This window comes from Gracilinanus agilis, chromosome 2, assembly GCF_016433145.1.
Source record: "Gracilinanus agilis isolate LMUSP501 chromosome 2, AgileGrace, whole genome shotgun sequence".
Taxonomy (NCBI): Eukaryota; Metazoa; Chordata; class Mammalia; order Didelphimorphia; family Didelphidae; genus Gracilinanus; species Gracilinanus agilis.
The window spans coordinates 540,941,098-540,958,804 of record NC_058131.1 but is presented as its reverse complement, the minus strand read 5'-3'; the positions used below and the strand labels follow the sequence as shown (position 1 = coordinate 540,958,804).

Genomic DNA, 17,707 nt, shown 5'->3' with positions numbered 1-17,707 from the left:
TAGTCAACAAACATTCAGTAAAGATCTAATATGTGTTGCTAAGCTCTGAAAGGCCAAAGCAGTGCCTGCCTTCAAGGAGCTCACAATTTCATAGAAATGAGGGAGAGAGAAGTCTCCAGAAGGCATGAAGTTCAGTAGTGCAGCTGGGTGGAAAATGATGCATTGGCTTGCCCAGGAGATATACTTACAAGAAGGTTCTAGGAGGGCCTCTCAGCTCTTCCTTTTCCAGTCAATTGAAGAAAAGGACCCCTAATCAGGGAATACTAACAGCTGTGAGCTCCAGTGTTTCTAAGATCAAACAGGATGATTAGGTTCCTAGGGGCACACATGTGACTTGTTTGTACTTTATCTCCTTAGGCATGATTTAGCAAGGAAGTTAAGACTTTTCTAGGACTTTTCATTAACCTCTTGGATTGGGCCCTCTTAAAAAAATCAGGTTTATAACATTTGCATAATATTCACAACCCTAGGTATGGTACATATTTTCCTCTGGTTTGACTGTAAATTCCATTAAGGTGGAGTTTATATCAAATCTAACCTTAGTATGGCATTAACTACACAGTCGAGTGTTAATCAATGTTCATAGAATTAAAAATTACACTCCTGTGTTATTAAGTATTGGTTCAAGTCTTACTAAGCCATAATCTCTATAAAGGAAATAAAACCAATGTTAACTAGATGATTAATTTTCAGTACTCTAGATCAGCTTTCTAAAATCTAGCTAATAGTAACCCAGACTTAGGAAAGAGTCAATCAGTACATATCTAAGTACTGGTTATATCATGGTATTGCCTGAGACCTTGGTCAAGTCCTGATCTATAAGCAGGAAAATAATGCTATCTTACTTACCTACCTTACAGGGATAAAGTGAGAAGGAAAAAGAAAATGAATATAAAAATTATAACAGAGAAATTATTGTAGTTATATTCCAATCTTTAACATTACAAATATCTTCAATCATAAAATTTAGAGCATAAAGAGAGCATTTATTATAACCCAGTTCATTTTGAATATAAGGATAATGAGTGCCAGAGAACTTAAATGAATTTCTGAAGGTTAAAAATTCAGTTAGTGATCAACTCAAGACTGTAAACCAGGTCAAGTATCCTACTTTAATACTCTTAATTTCCCTTTCTGTTCTTTTTGTAATTAAATAAAAACCCTTCCCTTCTGTCTTAGAATCAATAATGAGTATCAGTCCCAAGGCAATTGGGTTTTAAGTGACTTGCCCAGGGTCACACAGCTAGGAAGTGTCTGAGGTCAAATTTGAATCCAGGACTTCCCATTTCCAGGCCTAATGCTCTATCTACTGAGTCACCTAGCTGCCCCCCTAATGCTCTTTCCATTTAATTAGAAAAAAGATAGACCTACATACAGAGCATTCTCAATTATTCAACTAAATTTTCTTTGCTTTTATCATTATTTTATAGCTTACTAAAGTATCAAACCATTTTTACTCCACTCTTTAGAAGTTCCTATCCTTACAGAATACTTTATTCAATATAATTCCCATCCACCATACAAAGGATTCTTAAAAGCCCCTTTCTAGAACTTAAATCAGGTAATGACAAGTCATTTAAGATCCCTTGTCAAAGCTCAGTCAAAAACCTTCATTTCTTTATAAAAATTAACCTTCATCCTATTTTATTTCCTGAAGCATAAACAGTACTTAGCTTCACTATGACTTGCATCTGAAGCTGACATGGTACCTGATATTTGATACAATTGTGATCTTTTTGATTAGTGATTACTGGATACTCAACCTGGCTATTCCCATCATAAATAGCTTCATGAAATTCTCAGAAGTACTCCTTTATTCCCAATTTTGTTGTTATTGTTCAGTTGTTTTCAGTCATGTCCAACTCTTTGTGATGCTATTTGGAGTTTTCTTGGCAAAGACTCTGGAGTAGTTTGCCATTTCCTCCTCCAACTCATTTTACAGATGAGGAAACTGAAGCAAACCGATATAAGTGATTTGCCCAGGGTCATATAGCTAGGAAGTATCTGAGGCCAGATCTGAACTCAGGAAGATGAGTTGCCTCTCTTCCTGACTGCAGGGCCTTTATTTTATATATCTTTTTTTTCTCTTTTAGAGATTAATAAATTTGTTTGTCAAAGTTTCCAAGTATCTCCCTCCCTCCTCCTTCCCTTCCCTGTACTAGAGAAGGGATCATTTAACAAATCTAGAACATGTTGCATCTTGTTAATAGAATGTGAGTCCCTCAAAGGGAGCACCTCTCTGTTTTGTATTTCTAACACCCAGCAAAGTATCTAGCACATAGTAAAGACTTTAGTAAATGCTTGTTGATTTATTAATTGACTGATGTCGGGAACACTGAGAAAATGAGAGAGAATCTGGATTGCATCTAGCTTCAGATAAAGGATAAAATATCACAACAAAAGAATCAATGGCTATTGCAGATTATACAATCTATATTTCCTATCTACTTTGGAATTTCGCTTTCCTTCAACCTTTATTCCCAGTTTCTCTTATTTAAACTAACAGAAAATGCTAGGACCAACATAAACATCAGATGCTTCTATTAGATCCATTTATAGGAGGACAATAATAGTATGTATTATATGCTATTGGATACTATTATATACTACATGGATAAAAAATAGTAAATTCTTCCACCCCATTTCAAAATATAAAGTATGTCTTGACAGGCAAAATTACTATTATCGTTTCATCCACCTGGGTCACTTTTAAGTGTAACTTAGTAGAGAGAATCAAACTAATCAAAGGGCAACTGAATTACCTTCTATAATTCAAGGGAAAAAGTCACACAAGGTTGAACTGTAAGTTTTCATTTCCCTTAACTTCTTCTTTTGAAAAATAAATGCCTATTAAAGAAAATGACAACTCAAAGTTTCTATTGTGAAAGTATGTTATATAACTGCTAAACTTATATGAGAATTGTTTGATCCTGGTAATGGAATAATGTATCTTCATACTTAAAACTGTAAAAAATTGAAACATTCCTCTTGGATCTGCATTCAAATCTTTCATGAAGTACCTACCAGTGAGTCTCCTCTCTGGCTATCAGGGGTGTTACTTGGTGGGTTGGAGATAGTATCATGTTTATTTCCCCTACAGTTAATCGCCACACCCAATAACCATGTTCCATCTTGAAACAGGAAGTAACCTTGATGTACATGCATGTGACAGTTTGTAAATTATCTCCTTAGGTATGAATCAACAAGGAAGTTTAAGATTTCTCTAAGAGTTTTCATTAACCTCTCAGATGGTTCTCTAGATTGGAACTTCTCAAAAGAGAAGTTGCATATCTCACAAAATATTCAAAACCCTAATTGTGGCACTCATGTAGATAATTGTATAAAATTACTGAGTTATCCATTACTGCCTAACAAAATTTTAAAAAACACTGTCTTCAAGGCTTAAGGTCAAGATAAGTGATTCCTAACCCTTTCAAGTATCTTTTTTAATGTCAAAAAAGTTCACAGATTCCAAAGAAATATTGTTGTAATAATTGATATCTATTAACTGAAAAGATATAAAATGACAAAAAACTCTATAAATCCAATAATATCTTTAAAGGATTCATATTTTCTTAATCAAATGCCATTGGAGTATTTTCTTCCTCAATATGTCCAACAGGGAATTTGGACTTGTGTTTTCATTGGATGAGGAAATCACCTCTACCAATTCAGACTAGCATCTTCTCTTCACCTTACAGTCGCAAAAGTTGCCTAGAGCCCTGAGAGATTAAATAACTTGCCTAGAATAATAAAGGCACTATGTGTCAATGGCATGACAACATCTTCCTAGGTCCGAGGCCAGTACTCTATTCACCAAGCTATGCTGATTCTTAATGTCAGAAATTACAGATGCACACACTTCAAATACATTTGTATATGTACATTTATATGTATGTGAATATACATATATATATAAATTAATATTACATAATCTCAAATGGTTCCCATATGTGGTAAGGTAAGCCTTTATACCTCTCTAATCAACTCAATATATCCTAATCAAAACAGAGACTATTACAAACTTTTTTATGCTTCCTCAATCCTCCCATCATACACTTCCCAACCTGGCAGAGGGATATACCACATACTTCATCAATAAAACTTGAGGCCTTTGTTCCATCTTTCCCCTTTCTCCTCATCTCACAGCATTCAAACAGTTCTCCATTATTTCCTCCTTTATTCTACAATGATAGAAGTGCCCTTTCTCCTAATAAAGCAAACATTTCGAACTGCATATTTAATACTATTCTTTCTTCTCCTGCAAACTGCTTCTACTATCATGTCCACCCTCTCATCTTCTATTTCTCCCTAAAACCTGACTGCTTCCCTGCTACCTAAAAATATGTCTATGTCTTTCTGATCCTTTAAGAAAAAAAAACTTACCTTATTCCTACCATTCTTGCTATCATTCAATGTTTCTTCCTCTTCTCAGCTGAAACTCTTCAGAAGGCCATCTATAACTAGATACCTCCTTTTCCTCTCCTCTCATCAGCTTCTAAACCTCCTGTGATCTGACTTCCCACTTCATCATTTAATTAAAACTGTCAATGATTTAATTGTCAGATATCTAATAGCCTTTTCTCAATCATCATCCTTCTTCACCTCACTATAACTTTTGATACTTTGATCGCCATTTACTCCTGGAAACTCCTAAGGTTTTATGACACCGTTCTCTCTTGGTTATCATCCTACCTGTCTGATCACTCCTCAGTCTCTTTAGCTGTATCTTCCTTCATATCATACCCACTAATTGTGAATATTCCAGAAGGGTTTTACTAGACCTTTTTCTCTTTTTTTCTCCTTTGGCAATTTCATTAATCAGTTTCTATGGGTTCAGTGATAATCTTAACACAGATGATCCCTATAATAAATATAACCAGACTTATTCTCACTTTTGATCTACAGTCCTCATTAACTACCTTTTGCATGGCTGAAATTCGATGTCCTAAAACAGAATTCATCTTTCCCTCTTCTTCCCAGCTTTGCTATTAATGTCAAGGGCATCACTAACCTTCTGATGTCGCAGGCTCACAATCTCAAGCGTCATTTTGACTGTTCACTTTCATTCATCCAATACATCTAATCTATGGTCAAATCTCTACATAGCCTGTCATGTACACCTCTAGCTCTCTACTCACAAACTATCACCCTAGTTCAGCCTCTCATCACTTAATTTCTTGATTATTGCAACAGTCCTCTAAGTCTCTCTCACTTCAATACATCCTTAACTTAGTAGCCAAAGTGTTTATCCTAAGTAAAGTCAATCCCTACCACCTACACACCCCCAAAACACTAATGATAATATCTAGTGGCTTCCTACTATATCTAGAATCAAATAAGAGTTCTCTGTTTGGAATTAACATTTAGTATCAATTCTAAGACTGAAAGTAAGGGTTTATAGAGATGGGAGGTCCTAGGTTCAAATCCGGCCTCCCAGCTGTGTGACCCTGGGCAAGTCACTTGACCCTCCATTGCCCACCCTTATCACTCTTCCACCTAGCAGCCTATACACAGAAGTTAAGGGTTTAAAAAAAAAGTAAGGGTTTAAAAAAAACACCCTGATACTAAGAAGGATAAAGGTTTAAAAGAAAGAAAATCTTTGTAACAAATATACAGTCAATTGAAGAAATATTGGCCACATCAGTAAAAAGAATCTCATTTTGCATGTTGACCCTATCACCTCTCTGTCAGGAATTGGGTAACATGCTTTATCTTTGGTCCTCTGGCTTACTCAAGGTTGGTCATTGCATTAAAATGAAGAGCTGATGTTATCTCTAACTTAAAATCTCAAAAAGATGCATTGAGATACTGAGATGTTAAGAGAAAAGTCCCTATAAAGCTCTAAAGCCAAGCCTTTCACCACAATGTCATAATGTCTATGAATATATGTTTGAGGTATTAATAGTGTATAGAAGCAGTTTCAGTTAATTTTCAATTTTCAGCCAAGCTGCTTATTTTGTTGGCACTATATAAAGATGAAAACAACAATGGTTGTTGCAATATGGATTCAAAGATTTTTTTTTTCAATAACTCTCATCCTTCAGAGGTTGGGAAACCTGGTTTAGACAGCCTAGCATTGCATCATGTTTTTGTTTCCTGAAAAACTGGCTTGCCTTTGTGTCTGAAAACAAAAAACAATTATATATATATATATATATATATACATATATATATGTATGTATGTATGTATGTATGTATGTATGTATTTTTTTAAGTGATGGAGACATTTTCTATAGGGAAGCCAGAGTATCTGGGCCTTTATTCAACAGAAAAGAACCTCTCCATCACACCTGGGAATAATTTTCTCAGTAGTGATTGCTCAACAGACCTCTTCATCAACCCTCAGGAAAATCCTCATCCCACCAAATTAGAAACAATGTTAGTAGCATTCTACATAGATGGGTATGTATTTTTCATGTGTTTGTATATATGTACACACAGTATTTATGTAATTTATTTTTTGAAGCAGATAAATTGTCATGAAAATGAGGACAGAAATAAAATAGCTACTACAATTTAGAATATTCTTAGGCCTTTTCTGTCCATCTCCCTTCCTTCTCCATGCAAATACCTTTCTCAACCCAGAAAGGTTTTATTGTTTGTGTTTGGTATATATTGACTTATGCACATATTGTCTCTCCAGTTAATAAGTAAATTCCTCGAGGGCAGCTGCTATTCAGTTTTAAATCTTCATCTCTAGTACCTACTATATAATGTTGTTTTATTTCGGTCATTTCAGCCTTGTCTGACTCTTGTCTATTAGGGGTTTTCTTGCCAAAGATAATGGTGTAGTTTACCATTTCCTTCTCCAGTTTATTTTACAAATGAGAAAACTGAGGCAAATAGGGTTAAGTGACTTGCCAAGAGGTTACACAGCTAGTAAATACCTGAGCACAGATTTGAGCTCATGAAGATCAGTCTTCCTGATTTCAAGCCAAGTAATCTATTCACTATGTTCCTACACAATAGATTGCTAGGTCTATACTTGGAAGTCTTCCTAGCTGGGTAAGACTTGCTGGAGCTTATGCTTTGCTACCATATCTGTCAAGAATACAAGATCATTCCTAAATTACCATAATGAAGCAGGCAGTGGAGGAAAAATTTTGCAAAGGTATATAGCAGTGATGGCAAACCTTTTAGAGGCAAAGTGCCAGGCTCCATCCCTAACCAATCCCCTAGATCAGTGATGGGCAAACTTTTTAAAGAGGGGGCCAAAGGAAAGGAAATGCTCATCTGTCAGACTGTTTCTAAGGCAACTCTTTCAAAATTTCATTGTATTATATCCTACTCATTGAATTCATCAGAGTGCTGTACCCCACTCCACTCTTATCCCAGATAAGGGAGGGAGAAAGCACTCCCATTGGGCTTCTGGGCAGAAGGGATGGTGATGAGAAGCAAGTGGGGAGGGGAGTGGTCCAAGTGCTCAGCTCCCCTCCAGCTCTGCTGCCTATGATCCACCTACCTTACCCTCTGTGTGCTCCAATTGGGCTTCTGGGAAGAGGAGTAGGGAATGTGAAAAAAAGTCATCAGGTATAATAGAGAGGGGGAAGGGAGCAGCTCCAGCTGAGTCCCTCTGCCTTTTTAGTAACAAATTCTGGGGAGAAATGGCTTGTGTGGGAGGATGGCCAAGTGCCCACAAAGTGTTTTGCATGCCATCTTTGGCACCTGTGCCATAGGTTCACAATCACTGGTATACAGAGAAAGTAAAGGTTTAAATCAGAAATGTCAAATGCTACTGACTCCCCAGTGCTTCTGGAAGCAGATTAAAATGTAATTGGCAAATATTTAACAAAATAAGTAAAAATACAAAATAGCACATAGATAATGTTAATATATGGTTTTCTACCTCAATATATGGCCCTCAGGGATCTCTATATAAGTTTTAGTGGCTCTCTGTTTCTCTTTAGAATTGACATTATTGGAATAAATGATATACATAAGATCATGGAATCCTAGAGATAGGAGTTATTTGTAAGACTCCTTATTTTCCCTTCAATCATTTCCCAAGTTCTGTTGATGTGTCCAACCACAAAACATTAGTCAAGTCATTCATTTAACCTCTTTGGGTCTGTTTCCTCACTAGAGAAGTACACCATTGAGTAGTCTCTAAAGTTGTCTCTAACTATAATCCACAGTCCCATGATTCCGCCTCCACATAATATACTTAATCCTTTGTATTTCCCACAGTAACTATCCTCATGATGGCCCTCATATACACTATTGTTAATAGCTGTTTTTTCTGGCTACTTTTCCAACCCCACCCTTTACATTAACAGTAAAAAATTCAAACAGAAAAGGAGACCCACAAAATTTACATAAGGATCCCCACAGGGTGCATAATGACTTAGAAAAGAACATAATTAATGTTCTAATGAATTTTTTACTTTTTTACAAATGTTTTTATTGATATTTTCTGTTTCCTTATAATAGCTATCACATCCATCCCTACTCCTTCACCTCCCAGAAAGAATCTCATGATAGTGTTTTTTTTAAGAGGAAAAAAGTCAGCACAACTGAGTAATACACTGAAAAATGTCCTATTGTATTTTTATTTATTTTGCTAAATATTTACCAATTACACTTTAATCTGATTTGGGCAGCACTCAAGAATGCTGAGCGCTGCATATTTAACACCTCTGCTTACATTGTCAAAAGGAAATCTTTCTAATATACAGCTCTGATCATCTTTCCTGTATTCAAAATCCTTAAGTAGATGATCGATGACACATGAAGAAACCAGTGGAAATGTGCATCGGCTACAGGGGGTGGAGAGTTGGGGGAGAGAGAGCAAGAACATGAATCATGAAACCATGGAAAAAATTTTCTAAAAAAATCCTTAAGTAGATCCCTATTGCCTTCCAAATAAAGTATAAACTTTCCCTGATAATAGTAGTTAAGATTCTCCTTAATTTGATTCCAACCTATGAAAGGGAATACCATTCTTTCCATATTATCTAGTTGAGCCAAAATGGAACTTATCCTCTATTCTCATCCCTTCTTTTTTCCTCCTACCTTTGGACTTTTCTTCATACTATCCATGTTACACTCTCATACCTATAATGAATGAAGTGGACTCCCCTACCTGCCTCTCATCTCTGCATCTGTTGAAGTTTCTTCATTTCTTGAAGGCCTAAATCTTTCACAAAACCTCCCTTGGCACTCCTCACCAGCACCCTTAATTCCCTCCCAAAATGTTTCACTCTCCTTTGCAATTATCACACTCTCCTTTGTATTACTGTTTATATGTTGTCTTTTCTTTCCCAGATGATAAGATAAAAAATATAGAGCTGGAAGGGAGCTTACAAGTCATCCAGTCCACCTCTCCCAATTTTATAGTGAAGGAAAAAGTCTCAATGAGGTTAAATAGCTTATGCCCAAGGCCACACAAGAAATAAGTACAAGAGCTAAGATTAATATGATCCATAATTTTTTTCTATTCTTTTGAAATCTCCTTTTCCTGAGACGCCTATAAAATTATCCCTCAATGTTTTCAAGACAGCATGGCTTCCAGCACAGGTTTCTTCATGGTGTACTTGGTATATTCCAGCTGTTCTTTCCAATGTCCTCTTCTTAAGTGATATTTTGATTTATTCAAATATTTCAGCTGGGACTGAAATGTTAAGAATCAAAATGTCCTACCATCAGTAATAATAAAAATAGGTCCTTATAAAAACTGTGACAAAGCTGTATGAATTTCCATCAGTTTGTTATCCTCCAGGCAGCTCCATCTTGGAAACTGAATTAGTTGGCTCAACTGGATATCATGAGAAACTTTGCAAAATTAAGCAAGCTCACTTTCACTTCTTGTGAGATCTTCAAGTGCTAGATCTATGACATACCCATCTTTGTACCCCCAGTACCTAGTACAGTAGATGCTTAATAACATTAAATTTTCTCTTATGGTTTGCAGATATCTCATTACCTTATAATCTCCTGCTAAACATAAAAGTTAAAGTCCAACTAAGTCTCAGAAAGTAAAAACTATTCTTTTCCTATTCCAAATGACTATGTAATAAGTAATCTTCACAAAAAGATGGCAGCATTAAGAAAACCTGTGTTCAAAGAATTAGTACGGAGAACTAGAACGATTCATTGCCTTCATGATGGGACATCAATGTCTATTTGACCCAAAGATCTACTTAAACAGGGAAATCAGTGATTGACAAGGGACAGGAATAGGTTAGCTATGTACCTGTATGATCAAATGAGGTTAAGAATGGTATTTGTGAACCTTTAAGCAAGAGGTAACCTTATTGGTAGATTTCAGGGACTTTGTATAAATAATTAGGCTGCTGACAAAAAAAAGAAAAAGAAAAAAGAAAAGAAAAAGAATTCTAGGTTTCGAAATGAATTTCACACTCTATCCTATTTTTGTATCTTCCACAAAAACATCTTTCAAGGTCCCTGACGCAAGTGGTGCCCTTACACATATATCCTCAATACTTCTTCACTAACTTCTAAGATACAGGCATTCAAAATGTATAATCCAAATAATTGCTTCTCTGGCCTTTCACATACATTGCATGTTGAGGGCAAAACAGCTTGAAGCAACAAGAGGACGGTAAGCAAATTTGGAGAAAACAACAAGGGGGTCTTATGAAGCAAAAGAAGAAAAAGGAGGTGAGTTGCTGGGAAAGCCTATTTGAGTGGGTGGCCAGAGCAAAAAAGGACTGGAAATAATAAGCTACAATACAAGATAAATGAGAATTATCTAGGTTATTAACTGAATCTCCAAAAGCTCTTTTTTTTTACTTTTTGGTAACAAAAGCTATTTTGTTTGAAGATATTCCTTAGGAAAAATTCTCATTTAATCAACAGATTTTAATCAGGTCATTCCTTGGAAAAAGTAAAATCTGTTTCTACAAAGTCAAAGGCTGCCTGAGGCCTATTTGGACTACACATAAAATTCTACCAGGTCTGCCTATTCAAGCATGTCAGTTTCAGAATTAAACCCTAACCAAACATTAAAGTCCAATTCCTCCAATATATTATTATTGGGTGATTAATTGCAATTAAGCAACTCTCAAACTAAAGTGTTTTAGGTAGGGAAAACCTTGGCAAGAAATTTCATTGTTTGAAGTAACATGTCAGGCAAGACTCTAAAGGAAAATATAGCATTTGATTCTCTGAAGACAATCATTTTAAAACACTGATAATCTTTATTTCATTATATAGAGTTGGAGCTGGAAAAGACCTAGACTGCCATCATTTTATAGATGAGGAAAAAAAGGCTCAAAGAGGTCATGTCCTGCTTATGGGCAAACAGGCAGAAATGGGTGAGATTTGAGCCCAGGTACCTTGATTTTAAATTCTTTAGAACAGTGATGGGCAAACTATGGCCCATGGGCCAGATGTGAACCCCCTGAAATGTTCTATCTGGCTGCCCAACATTATTCCTAATTTGATGAATACAATGAGTAGGATACAATACAATGAAACTTTGAAAGAGTTGCCTTAGAAACAGACTGACAGATGAGCATTTCCTTTCCTTTGGCCCCTTCTTTAAAAAGTTTGCCCATCACTGCTTTAGAACATCAACCTTGATGTCACTAACAAAATGAGAAATTCTACAAGCCCCAACCACCCTCCACAAATTCTTGCTATCTTAACTTGGAAGTCAGTATTGAGCCATTCATCATGGACCACTGATTCATCTGTCTGATTCAAGAATACTAGCCTACCACCCTCTCCATTTCCTGCCATAGGTGTACATGACATCTCTGATTGCCAGAATCTTCTCAAACTCCCTCATCTCCTTTTCAAATTCTCTTTCTCTCATTATTTATGTTCTCTTCCTTTCCTCTTGACACAAAGGAAAAGCTTTTCACCATTTTAGTCCAAGGCTAATCCAGGTAAGTACTCTCAGCAGCAGGTACAGACTTAGAAGCATTCATACCCCAGCATAGACTAATGCTATGAATGAAAGAACAGTGGTACCTGTGAATTGGATACAAGAATTCCCATTCCAATAAACTGGAGGAATTCCATGTGAACTGGAAAGTCCTCCAGGAATTGATGCAGAGTGAAAGGAGCAGAGCCAGAAGAACATTGTACACAGAGACTGACACACTGTAGTAAAATCGAATGTAAAAGACTTTGCTAAAAGTAGCAATGCAATGATCCAGGACAATCCAGAGGAACTTATGAGAAAGAATGCTGTCCTCATCCAGAGAAAGAACTGTGGGAGTAGAAACCCAGAAGAAAAACATAGGATCAATCATGTAGTTCAATATGGATATGATTAGGGTTTTGCTGTTAAAAGATCATACATGTATAACCCAGTGGAATTGCTTGTTGGCTCTGGGAAGGTGGGGCAGGTAAAGGGAGATGGGAACCATGAATCATGTAACCACAGAAAAATGTTCTTAATTAAAAAAAAAAAAAGAATTCCCATTCCATCCTGTATTCTCTAGCAGACTGACATCCTCTATAATCCCAACTCTCAGTTATCTTCACTCTGTTTACTGGCTACATCTCTGTTGCTTCCAAATGTGCACATATCAGCCTCATCCTCAAAAAGCCCACTTGATCCATCCATCCCTTCGAACGGTTTTCCTTTCTCTTCTCTTTGAATTAATCAATCAATAAGAACTTATTTAACATTGGCTTTGTGTCAGGTACTATGCTGAGTGCTGGTGATACCAAAAAAAAAAAAAAAAAAAAGAAAGAAAGAAAGAAAAGACAGCCTCAGTCCTCAAGGAGATTACAATCTAATGGAGGAGAAAACCTGCAAATAAATATATTCAAAGCAAAATAATTCAGAATAAATAGAGAAAAAATGGAAGGAAGGCAGGCACTGGAATTAGGAGGGGTTAGGGAAGGCTTCCTGTAGAAGAAAAGATTGGGATTGGGACTTAAAAGGAAGTCAGGGAAGTCAGTCAGTAGTGAAAGTGAAGGAGTTGTTCTAGGCAAAGGAAACAGCCAGAGGAAATGCCTGAAGCCTAAAAATGAAGTGTCTTGTTCATAGAACAATTAAGAGATGAATGTCACTGGATCAAAGAGTACATGTCAAAGAACGAGGTGTAAGAAGATTGGAAAGGGAGGAAACGCTAAGTTATGAAAGGCTTTGAATGCCAAACACCATTTTGTATTTGATCCTGGTGGCAATAAGGAGATATTGGAATTTGCTGAGTAGGGGAGAATGGTATGACCAGACCTCTGTTTCAGGAAAATCACTTTTGTGGCTGAATGGAGAATGGATTGGAGTGGGTTGACACTTCAGGCAGGCAGAACTACCAGCAGGCTATTGCAGTCATCAGGGTGTGAGGTTATGATAAGGATCTGCAATAGACTGATGGCTGTCAGAAAAAATAAGGTAGTATTTATAAGATGTTGAAAATATAAAATCAACAGGCCATAGGGCAACAGATTAGATATGAGATACTAGAGATAATGAGTGACTTTTGGGTTGTAGAAGCATGAGGAATGAGGAATGTGGTTTCATCCACTAGTAACAGTAAAGAGTAGAAGATATGGAGGGCAGCTAGGTGGCTCAGAGAGTTAGGCCTAGAGATGGGAGGTTCTGGGTTTAAATATGACCTCAGATTTTTCTAAACTTTGTGACTCTGGACTAGAGAGAGAGAGAGAGAGAGAGAGAGAGAGAAATAATTTAAGAGGTCTTTTCCAGTTTTTATATATATATATTTGGGGTTAGGTCTCCTCCCCTCCCCCCTCGTTTTTTTGTGTTTTTTGTTGTTGTTGTTTGTTTTGTTTTTTAAATTTTATTTTTAGAAAATTTTTCCATGGTCATTTGATTCATGTTCTTACTCTCCCCTCCATTCCTTCCATTCCCCCTCCCCCCCCCCACAGCTGAGGTGCATTTCCACTGTTTTTTTCATGTGTCATCTATCAAGACCTATTTCCATTTTATTGATAATTGCACTGGGGTGGTCGTTTAAAGTCTACATCCCAAATCATTTCCACATCAACCCATGTGTTCAAGCAGTTGTTTTTTTTTTCTTTTCTTTTTTTTTTTTTTGATACTCAAGCCTTTCCTAATCTATCCTCCCTCATCTTACCAGATCACCCCCTTCCTTGTCCCACAATATACTTTTCAACCCAGTGATGTACACCTGCTTGTTATTCAAACCTAGAACACTGTGCTTCATCTTATGTTCAGGCTTCCTTCAGGGTCATGCTAAAAGCCCACCCTCTGCAAGAAGTTTTTCCTACTCCCCCTCAATTCTAGTACTTTTCTATTGATTATATCCAGTTTATCCTGTCTAGAAGTAGTTTGTTTATTATAGCTTTTCTCATGTTGTTTTCCCCATTATCCTGTGAGCTCTTTGAGATCAAGAACTTTTATGTTTCTTTGTATCCCCAGGGCTTAGCACAGTGTCTACCTCTTAGTAGTAGTAGGTGCTGATTAAATGTTTATTGACTTACTTCCTAACTACTGTGGCTTTGGGTCAGCTGCTTTCTGGGTAAACAAAAGACAAAAACTAAATATTCCATGCCCTTAAGGAGTCCCACAACTTCCTGGTGTCTTGGGATGAGAAGGAACTATGGAGTCCCACCCCAATCACAGATATTACTAAATGTTTACTGACTGACAATCTGACTCTAAGCAAAGCAATAACCTTTTACTTATCTAGATACTAAAGGAGGAGTAACATGAATCAGGACCAGAGGCAGAAAACTAGACTATCTTGATCAGAACCCCAGGGTCAGGGCATAGAATGAGGCACTGAAAGATCCCTGAGATAGTCAGCTGGTTTCCTGAGTTTAACATGTTTGGAGTGAATTGGTGCTGAGTTATCCCAAGTATTTTGCTTGAGGTCCTATTCATTGTTATAGTATTTAAGTGAAAACATACACTTGGGCTTAAATGGACACTTGGTGGGTAGGCTAAACAAGACTGTGTGGTAGAAAAGACTAGAGAAGAAAAGTAAAAAAGAGAATAGAAAAGACTCAGGACTGTAGCAATTGATTAAAAAATAATTCTTTTTGTTTTTCCTTTGGGTGAGATGACAAAAGATGACTCTCCAATTCTGCCACAGATAGAAACAATGCTAGGGAGGAGCAAAATTGTTTCCAATATGTGTATCTTGGAACCATATGGCTTCATCTTCACTTCTCCACCATTCCTGCCTTGCCCTGTGCCTCTCCTCTTGCTCAGAGAAATGTAATCAAGTTAAAATGACCAATATTGTAGAAAGGGGATGCCCTATTGTTCCATTCCTCATCTCTTGGGCTTCCCGAAACATAAATCCTTTCTCTACCTCCCACTCCCCTGCTAGCCTGTAAGGTCCTCTTTCCCAAACTCTAGGAGACATGGTTGTTATAATCAAAAGAACCGGAAGAACTGCTTATGTAAATATAATGGAGGAAGAGGAACAAGCTTGGAGGCAAACACAATAAATCTGCAACATTGATAACATTACAATAATTTTTTTTAAACCCTTAACTTCTGTGTATTGGCAACTTGGTGGAAGAGTGGTAAGAGTGGGCAATGGGGGTCAAGTGACTTGCCCAGGGTCACACAGCTGGGAAGTGTCTGAGGCCGGACTTGAACCTAGGACCTCCCACTTGAACCTAGGACCTTTGATCTCTATACCTGACTCTCAATCCACTGAGCTACCCAGCTGCCCCATAACATTACAATAAGAAAAGCAGCCTAGGTCTCTGCCATCCCTACTCCTCTCCCCCACCCCAAGTCCTAACTGGCCATTGCCTCATTAGGGGTCTATCATCTCCAAGTCCACACCCATCACAACTCAATTTATTCCATTGCTTTTTCTTCACCAGGAACCTAGCAAGGTGTCCATTCTTATTCCCTGCCTGCTTCCAATTCTAGAACCATAATCAGATCAATACTGATCCTGATCCTGGAAAGGATATGTCATTCTACTCTTTCATGGATCTAGTCACCATCACAGTAATCTTTAAAAAACATAATGCCATGTTCTTTGATCATTTTATTTGCTTCCCTAATAGAATGTAAGCTCCTTATGAACAGGCTTTTTTTTAAATTTTATATTTCCATTCCCAGGACTTATCATAGCTTGATTCCTCTAATAACTGTTTTTACATTTATTCATGTACTTATTCCTATAATTGGTAAATAAATGCCCCCATTATACTTTGGTTTTTTTAAGAGGGGGACTGTCTTCCAAATTGTAGGAGACATGGTCACTTTAATTATTGTTAATTAGTCATGTCCAATTTGTCATGACTGCATTTGGGGTTTTCAAAAGCAAAGATAATAGAATTGTTTGCCATTTCTTTTCTAGCTCATTTTACAAAGGAAGAGACTGAGGCAAACAGGGTCAAATCACTTGCCCAAGGTCACAGAGCTAGTGTCTGGTCCAAATATGAGTCTTTCTAACCTCAGAACCAGCACTCTAACCACTATACCACCTAGCTACCATAGTATAGTAATAGGATCTTTATAAATATTTTTGATCCTCAGGCCCAGGACTAGATGCTGGAGATTCAAGGACAAGAGTGAATCCATTTCTGCCCTCTAGAAAGTTACATTCCATCAAGGACACAGCATGTATATATAAGTAAGTAAAAAATCAACACAAGATAAATTTTGAGGTAGGTTCCAACAGCTGAGGGGAGGATCAACAAAGGTTTTATGAAGAAAGTGGCAAGTGAGATGAGCATTAAAGGGAACCAGAGATAGTATATATCACAATATATGATTTAGCAGAGGGAAGAGGAGGTGGGCATGATTTGATTTATGGCATATCCCCATCTCTGATAAGCTGAGGCACTACAAATGTGATCTTACTGAATACTGCCACAATTGCTACTTCTCTCCTGCATTCTCCCCAAATATATTGTATTTACATGTTCATATTTCCTGCTAGGTGGCACAGCAGATAAAGTACAGGACCAGGAGTCAGGAAGAGATGACTTAAATTTACCCTCAGATACTTATTAGTGTTTGTGTGACCCTGGACAAGTTACTTAACCTTCTTTGCCTCAGTTTCCTCATCTGTAAAATGAGTTGGAGAAAGAAATGGCAAGCCACTCTATTATCTTTGCCCAGAAAATACCAAATAGGTCAAAAAGAGTAGGACAGGGCTGAAAATGACTAACAACAAATTTCCTATCTACCCTGTATATATGCTTTGTGTACATAGCATAGTGCCAGGCACATAAAAAGTGACTGAATAATTTTTTGTTGGTTGACTGATTGTGAGGTTCTCCTACACACACACACACACACACATATATCTCTGTGAGAGGAATCCCTCTCATGTTCATGATCTGTTACAAGTAGCCAAAGAAGTCATGTTCTAACTGCCAAAAAAGATATCCCTTCCCTGGGGTATAAGTAAATGTCCAACTTCCATGGTTCATAGGTGGAAGAGATGGAGATCGAGCATTGATCCAACCCATTTTAAGTAGCAAGAAACCACCTCGTAATCCCTTGTTTGTATTTCTTAGAGGAGTGACACAAGAAACACTTATTTCATTCCACGCAATAATTCACTGCAATCCAAGGGAGCACAGTGAGGGCAACACCATCTCCCAGCTGCTGATTACATCAAAGGTTTGCAGCCCAAATTCAATTTTATGATGTTAATCTCAGACCTGCCACTCAGAAATTTTCTCTGAGGGATATGATTTTTTTCTGGATTTCATTTTAAGAATGATTTTCTTCGTCTACAATCAATAAAGATATGTTTTCATCAAAAGACTCTATCTTGGTAGAATTCAATTGGCCATTTCAATCCCTTTCGGTGACACA

General features: G+C 37.1%; 1 protein-coding gene across 1 annotated transcript in view; it reads right to left on the bottom strand.

Annotated features, from left to right (window-relative positions):
• The window catches only part of WDR72 (WD repeat domain 72), a 68,169-nt gene that overhangs the window by 40,766 nt on the left and 9,696 nt on the right, over positions 1-17,707 (bottom strand). The gene's annotated exons all lie outside the window — the stretch shown is intronic.